This window comes from Notamacropus eugenii, chromosome 6 (genome assembly GCF_028372415.1).
Source record: "Notamacropus eugenii isolate mMacEug1 chromosome 6, mMacEug1.pri_v2, whole genome shotgun sequence".
NCBI classification, from domain to species: Eukaryota; Metazoa; Chordata; class Mammalia; order Diprotodontia; family Macropodidae; genus Notamacropus; species Notamacropus eugenii.
Genome location: NC_092877.1, coordinates 206063892 through 206072498, shown reverse-complemented (window position 1 = coordinate 206072498; position 8607 = coordinate 206063892).

The following is an 8607-nucleotide window of genomic DNA, read 5'->3' as shown; positions in this document are numbered from 1 at the left end:
ACTGTATCAGGAGGGTGGTGGAGGCTTGAGAAAGAGAATGAGATCATCTGGAAAAATCAGTCCTAGTGATGACTGGGAGAGGAAGGGGAGTAGAGGTAGAGAATGCTTGCCCAATTTTGTCAATAAATTGATGGAAGGGGTGTGTGTGTGTGTGTGTGTGTGTGTGTGTGTGTGTGTGTGTGTGTGTGTGAGAGAGAGAGAGAGAGAGAGAGATACAGAGAGAGAGAGAGAGAGAGAGAGAGAGATACAGAGAGAGAAAGAGACAAAGACAGAGAGAAAATCTTACTTTGTCTCAGTTGTTAGAGTGGTAGCCACTCCAAGTACAGATTCAAATTTTGTATAATTGGATCATTTCAACCTCTAGTCAGACCACTCAAGAGATATTCACCATGCCCTCCCCACACAACAATGTGAGTTTCAGAGGTGAGGGTTTTCCCTATATTACCTTGGGAATCAAACCCTAAACCCCAGATTGTGTATACTAAAAATCCATTTTCTGCCGCTTTACTAATTGTTCTAGCTCTGATTAAATATTTTATACTTAAAATGAATGTTCTTTCCCTAGTTCAAAATGAATTTAGATCACCTCAGAAATTCCCAGCTCCTGTATGTGGAACCCTGCCCTAAAGTCTCATCTAGAGTCATGCTTTGGCATTTGACCTTCTCATCTTTTCTTCTGGCTCTCTTTTTGCATGTGAAGACTGCTATTCTTCCACATATTAATTAATTTATTAAAATGGTCAAAGGACATGACTAGGCAGTTTTCAGATGAAAAAATCAAATTATCTATAGTCATATGAAGAAATGCTCTAAATCACCATTGATTAGAGAAATGCAAATTAAAACAATGCTTGGGTGCCACTTTACACCTGTCAGATTGGCTAATATGACAGAAGGGGGAAAAATAGACATTGGAGAAGATGTGGGAAAACTGGGACACTAATGTACTGTTGGTTGGTGGAGTTGTGAACTAACCTAACCATTCTAAAGAGCAATTTGGAGCTGTGTCTAAAGGGAAATCAAACTGTGCATACCCTTTGATGCAGCAATACCACTGCTAGTTCTGCATCCCAAAGAGATCATTAAAAAAAAGGAAAAGGATCTACATGTACAAAAAAAAATTATAGCGGATCTTTTTTTGGGGTGTCAGAGAGTTGAAAATTGAGGGATGCCCATCAATTGGGGAATGACTGAACAAATTGTGGTATATGAATGTAATGGAATACTATCATGTGCTAACAAATGATGAACAAGTGGATTTCAGAAAAACCTGGAAGGACTTACATAGACTAATGCTGAGTAAAGTGAGCAGAACCAGGAGAACATTTTACACAGTAACAGCAGCATTGTGCAATGATTAACTGTGGTTGACTTAGCTCTTCTCAGCAACACAATTAACAAAAAACAATTGCAAAAGATTCATGATGGAAAATGCTATTCATATCCAGAGAAAGAACTGATAGAGTCTGAATGTAGATCAAAGCATACTCTTTTCACTTTCTTTTTTTACATTTTTTTCTTTTGTTCTATTTATTCTTTCATAACATGACTAAAGTGGAAATATATTTTACATGATTGCAGATGTATAACCTTTACCAGATTGTTTAATGTCTTGGGGAGGCAAGAGTTGTGGAAAGCAGAAAAAATTGGAACTCAAAATCTTATAAAAAATGATTACTGAAAATTGTCTTTATATGTAATTGGAAAAAATAAAATACTCTTAAAAGAGCAAAAAAAAGGGCAGAAGGCTGCAAGGAGGATGAAAATATGTAGCTACATTTTTTTTAATACTAAAAATAAATAATAAACTAAAAAAGTTGAAAAAAGAACATTGGATTCTGAGTCAGACTCTAGATTCAGAATTTTGGCTTTGCTACTTACAACTAATGTGACCTTTTTGAAGTCATTTTTTCTTTTTGAAAAAATTATTTATTTTATTCGTACTTTTAAAGTCACTTCCCCTCTCAGGGCTTCAGTTGAAATGGATAAAATATTAAAATAAATGAAAATTGAAACAAATTATTTCCACGGTCCCTCTATGATGGAGCGGAAGACTGTTAATTGACTTCCTTCTACAGGAAAATCATTATCATTAGATAGCTACATTATTATTCTATCAGAGAAACACTTTGCTATTTCAATTTGATCCTCAACAAGGGCTTACCTTACCTCTGTGAAAGACAGAGCCATCCTCCCACAAAAACACATCCTGACACATTTATTCAGCCAGCTTATTTGTGTGTACTCTTCACCTTGTAGATCATCTACAGATAACTTTTCATGTCTAGCTAGCTTTTTCTGTACTATATTTCTGATTACCCATCCCTATGACCCAGTGAGTCTAGTAGTGTACACAAGAAATTCTAATTAGCCTGGAGGCTTCCTGCAACACATTTCATGAAGCTAGATCCTATTATAACTTATTAGATTTTTGAGTCCAAATTTAGCAGAGGCTGGATATCTTTTCTTAGGCACTATTCTTGAATTTCAAGTGTCTGCTACTATAGGGATAATAGGGTTCATTTTTAACTACATATGCTGTTGATTATGGTTTCCTTGGATTTGGATAAATACCATATGATTGATTCACTCATGTTTTTTTTTAATAAAATTTAAAATCTTTATTTAAAGAATAGTATACATGTCAATAAAGCTTCAATTTCTACTTATCAAAAAAGGGAAATAAAATACAAAGGTTTGGGGAGGTGGAGATTTGGAGCAGTGATTTCAACAATGTAGAGACTAATAGTTCTTTTATAATTTTGATTGTGTGGGGACACTGAAAGGGGAAGTGATTTGCACATGATCAAACAGCTAGTTTGTCAGAAGCAGGACTTGAACAAAGGTCTTCCTAACTCCAAAGTGAGTCCACTATTCATCAAACCATAACATCTCCCTAGGCAATGTATAAAGTAATAGAGACACCTAGGTATAAGCTAAATGACCCTGTCACTAAACATAACAATCACTGAACTCTGTTTAAATAAATATTGACCTTTCTCATTTGATGAAAAACGTGTCCAAAGAGTGCTATTAGACTGAATTACTTACTTGAAGGGTTTCTGCGAGAAAATACATTATAAACTTTAAAGTGCTTTATAAACATATTATTATTTTAATATCAGTATGCAAAAGACAACTCTAGTGGTAATACTCTATATTAATGACAATTAATACTTATCAACTATACAAGTGATGTGAATAAATCTGTAGGGATAACTAATATACTGGACGATCAAATTAACATATAAGTGAGAGGATGAATGATAGGCTAAAATAAAAGGAAACAGCAAAGATAAATTCAAAGTCCTGTGTTTTGCTTCTCCCCCTGTCCCCTGTGCATATATGCAAGATGATATAAACTTACATGAAAGACTTTGAGCAAAAAAGATCCAGGAGTTTTCATTGGCTACAAAATCAAATGAGTCAACTCTGTGGCAAGATTGAGATAAATTAATTTTAGATTCTATTTTTAAAATATCTGCTCTTAAATTAAAACTATAATGTATCATTGCAGGATAAAGGCTGCCCAAGGCTACTGAAAGCTACCCCAATGGAACTCCAGGTCTGTCAGATATTTCCAGACTGTAGAGGCTACAAGGATGGTCTTCAAAGATGACTCTTTATCTATCACCTGATGACTACCATAGCTAAACTCAGAGAACCTCAGTCCTGGGTTGGCTGCAAGGCAATGATTTTTCATCTATAGTAATGTCTGAAACCAATCTAAGGCACCAAGTAGTTTCAATCTCAGGTCACAGAGCGAAAGTCACAGACTTCTAAGTTTTTTCCTCCACTCCAGAGATTTGCACAGACCACTCTAAGCATGCTGGAAGTGGAAAGGATTTGAAAGATTTTGTAACCCTAAGAGAGAGAGTAGCAAGAGAAACAAACAGCAGAGGCAGGTAAGAAAGGAAGACTAGCAACATCCTTGAGGATTGTCTAGCTAGCCTGTGTCTGTGGCTGCCAGAGTCCACTTAGATATAGAAATAGCTAGTCTATAAGCTTTTAAGAATGATCACCCTAGCAGCTGCAGGTACAGTTCAGAAAAGAATGTAGGCTTTCAACTCAGTTTGTTCTAATTGTTCCAGGAAAGGAAAACACTCTTAGAGATTTCAGCAATCAGTTCCTTCTTCCTCCAGGCTGCCCACCTGACTCTCCTATCATGCCCCAGATATCCTCATCTTCCAGTCTCCCCATCTCCCTTTTCAACCTCTTTTTGTGTGTTGTTTTCCGCATTTAGAACGTAAGCTCTTTCCCAGCAGAGATTCTCTTTCTGTTTCCTGTTTATATTCCCAGCATTTAGCATAGTGCGTGGCACATAGGAAGTGTTTAGTAAATGCTTGCTGTCTCCTTGTTGATGAGGGTCATGACCAGAATAGTAGCTGCCTTTGTGGTTTTCCCTTTTCGAAGGATGAAATTATCATTGAGGATTTTTTTTTAAAGCATTAGCTGCTCTGCTTCTGGCAGACAAAGAACAGCAACAGATGTGTGGCTAATTAAAGTCTCCTATCATTATTATACCATGAACTATCAGTGGTTTTATAGTTATATCTCATTTTTTAACCCTCAATAGTATTCCTTAACTTCATTACTCACCTCATTAACTAGACTTGATGATGAATTATCTTTGGCTATTTCAAAAAATCAAATCCATACCCAAAAGACAAAGATCTGCCATTATCAAGGATGCTTAATAGAATGTGCCAGGACCCAGGTCAAGGAGAAAATATTGCAAGCAGCCAGAAAGAAACAATTCAAGTAATGTGAAAACACAATTGGGATAGCACAAGACTTAGCAGCTTCTGTATTAAGGGATCTGAAGGCTTAGAAGATGATGTTCAAGAAGTCAAAGGAGCTAGTATTAAAACCAAGAATCACCTACCCAGCAAAACTGAGTATAATACTTCAGGGGAAAAAAATGGAAATTCAATGAAAGAGAGGACTTTCAAGCATTCTTGATGAAAAGACCAGAGCTGAACAGAAAATTTGACTTTCAAATACAAGAATCAAGAGAAGCATGAAAAGGTAAATAGGAAAGAGAAATCATAAGGGACTTATTAAATTTGCACTGTTCACATTCCTACATGGAAAGATAATATTTGTAACTCATGAGACTTTTCTCAGTATTAGGGTACTGGAGAGAATACATACATACATATTCATATATATATATATATATATATATATATATATATATATATATATATACACACACGTGTGTGTATACATATACACATATACACAGGGCACAGGGTGAGTTGAATATGAGGGCATGATATCTAAAAAATAAGATTAAATCATGACAGAGAATAATAGGAGAAAGAGAAAGGGAGAGGTAGAATGGGGTAAATTATTTCACATAAAAGAGGTAAGAAAAAGCTTTTACAATGGAGGGGAAGAGGGGAGAACTGAGAATAAATGGGTGAATCTTACTCTCATCAGATTTGGCTTAAGGAGGGAATAACATACACACTCAATTGGGTATGAAAATCTATCTTACCCTACAGGAAAGTACAGGGGAAGGGGATAAGGGGGGGGGGGCAGGAGATGACAGAAGGGAGGGCAGAATGGGGGGAGGGAATAATCAGAAGCAAACACTTTTTAGGAGGGACAGGGTCAAAGAAGAGAATAGAATAAATGGGGGGCAGAATAGGATAGAGGTAAATATAGTTAGTCTTTCACAACATGACTGGTATGGAAGTGCTTTGCCAAACTACACATGTGTAACCTATATGGAATTGCTTGCCTTCTCAATGAGGGTGGGTGGGGAGGGAGGAAGGGAGAGAATGTGGAACTCAAAGTTTTAAAAACAAATGTTAAAAATTGTTTTTACATGCAACAGGGAAATAAGATATACAGGCAGTGGGGAATAGAAATCTATCTTGCCCTATAGAAAAATAGAAGGGAAGGGTATAAGAGAAGGGGTATGTGTGGAGATGATAGAAGGGAGGAAGGGGTAATCAGAATGCACGACACCTTGGGGTGGGAGGAGGGGGTAGGTGGGGAGAAAATTTGGAACTCAAAATCTTGTGGTAGTGAATGTTAAAAACTAAAAATAAATTAATTAATTTAAAAAAATAGAATGTGCGAAGAGCTCAACAGGCAATTCTCAAAGAGGAGTTCCAAAAATATTCGGAGTAAGGGATCATCATTGAAATGAATGAATGGATAGATAGATGGATGAAAAAACATTTATTATGGGCAAAAAAGTGTGATATGTTTGAAACAAAAGTAAGAAAAGTAAGACAACCTGCTGTCATGAAATTTACATTCTAAGGAAAGGAGACACATAAGGAAGGTTCAGCTGCAAGTCAGATGGAAAATTCCCACGGTTCTTAGGGTGTAGCAGCAAAACAAACCATAATGCATCTTCTTTAGTATCATTTGCATTGACTAAAAAAAACATACCTCTGACATTGATCCATTTAATAGTGCCAAAGACATTGAACTTTCTTTTCTGAGTCTTTAGTAGCTGTGGTTGCTAGGGAGATGGGGACAGTATCACCTGTGGAGGAAGTTCCTAGGATTTAGATCTGGAAAAGACCATCCCATCCAGCTCTCTCATTTTACAGATAAGGAAATTAAGACTGAGAGAGGTCAAGTGACTTGCTCAAAGTCACACAACTGCTATATATCTGAGGCAAGTTTTGAATTCAGGTCTGCCTGACTCCAAGCCTAGCACACTATCTGCTACATCACCTAGAAGAGTTGTTTCTCTGGACAATGGTTATAGGTTCATGGCTGGAAGCAGAGTCAGTGGTTTGGGGGAGGGAGGCAGTACTGTTATGCCTGAGGATTTGGGGATTGCTTGCCTATTGGTGGTTGGTGTTGGGGATAGTGAGGATGGAAGACCCCCTTTCCCCAGGAACAGTGATTCCTTTAAATTCTAATTTACTTTCTTATATTCACATTCTAGCTAAACTTTTAAAAATTGTCCATATTGTGTGCATTTGTATGTAGATATGCTCTCGTCATATTAAAATAAATTATGATAAGATAATTTATCTAAGTTATTGGTATCTCTACTGATATTCTCATTCCTACATTGTATTTAGAGTTTGTGGTACCATTGTTATTTGTTCTTCTTTTTGAAGAGGATCAATGACATCACAGAATGATGTCTTGATTTGTGTGTGAATTGGATTTAAGTAAGGCAGAGCTGCACAAAGTCATCAGCCTCATTCTCTCTTCCAGAATAATTAAAGTCCAGTGGGAAGATAAAAGTCAAGACAACTGGCAATGACCTGGAATGCAGTGGATGACCTTGGCATCTTCAATGTCTGACCAAGCTCTAAGTTCTGCATGCCACCTGCTTCAGCTGCCTTCATGGCCACTGGAACAAATTATTCCCATCTGCCCATTCTACCAGGTGAAGTCTTCATGTGCTTGGGACAGATGTCCCCCTAATTTACTGTTAGGACTGAGGTCTATCTGTTATTCTTAATCTGGTTTAGGTCATTTACTGAGATGATCTACCAAAACGTGGCCACTGTGCATGATCTAGCTTCTTTGAGCCACAGGTGAAAGTTAAATGCCAGGTAGAGGACAAATATATATTGAGAAGCCCTGAAAAGGGCTCAGTAAGTCTTCACTCCAAGGGTGCTAGTCTTCCTTGAACACCCCATAGACCCCTAACTTCATAGCAATACATATACAAGGTTGGTTTTTTTTTGGTCAATAAACATTTTTAGTATCTTCTATAATTTTATTTTTAATTTTTAAAGTAGTAAGTACTTTTTATTAATCTGTCCCTTCCACTTCCCCCTCACTGAGCAAATTTAAAAGAGAAAAACAAAAAAAAGAAACAAATCCCTCATTTTATATCTATATGACCCAGCAAAACAAATTTCCACATGAGCCATATTTGAAAATATATACCTCTTTCTGCATTATAAGTTCAGTGCCTCTCTGTGAGGAGATGAATGGTGTGTTTTGTCTTCATTCTTTTGGGCTCTTATTTTGTCATTGCAATGACCAGGGTTCTAATATGTACAGAGAGAAACATCTGTCTGTATAATATTGTTATCATTTTATAAATTGTTCTTCTACTTTTACTTACTTTACTTTTCAACAGTTCATAAAAGTCTTTCGTTTTCTCTATTATTCATTTCATTATATTTTATGGCACAATAACATTCCATTACATTCAAATATCAGTTTCTTTTGCTGTTGTGCTGTTATGTCCAACTCTTTGTGATACTGTGGGCTGTACTGTCCATGAGGTTTTCTTGGCAAACATACTAGAGTGCTTTGCCCTCTCTTTCTCTAGTAGAGTAAGGCAAACAGAGATTAAGTGAGCTGCCCAGGGACACACAGCTAGTCACACAGATTTGATCACAGGTCTTTCTGACTACAGGCCTAGAACTCTATCAACTGAGCCACCTAGCTGCCTCCTTATATCTCTCCAATTTCTTTAGCCATTCCCAAATAAGAAGATAACTCCCTTCTCTTTCTGTTTTTGGCTACCATGAAAAGAACTACTATAAGGATTTCTGTAAAGATGGATCTTTTTCCTCTTTCTTTGCTCTCTTTGGGATATAATCCTAGTAGTGGCACCCTACTACATAGAACTCTGGGCCTGGAGTCAGAAAGACTTAAGTTCAA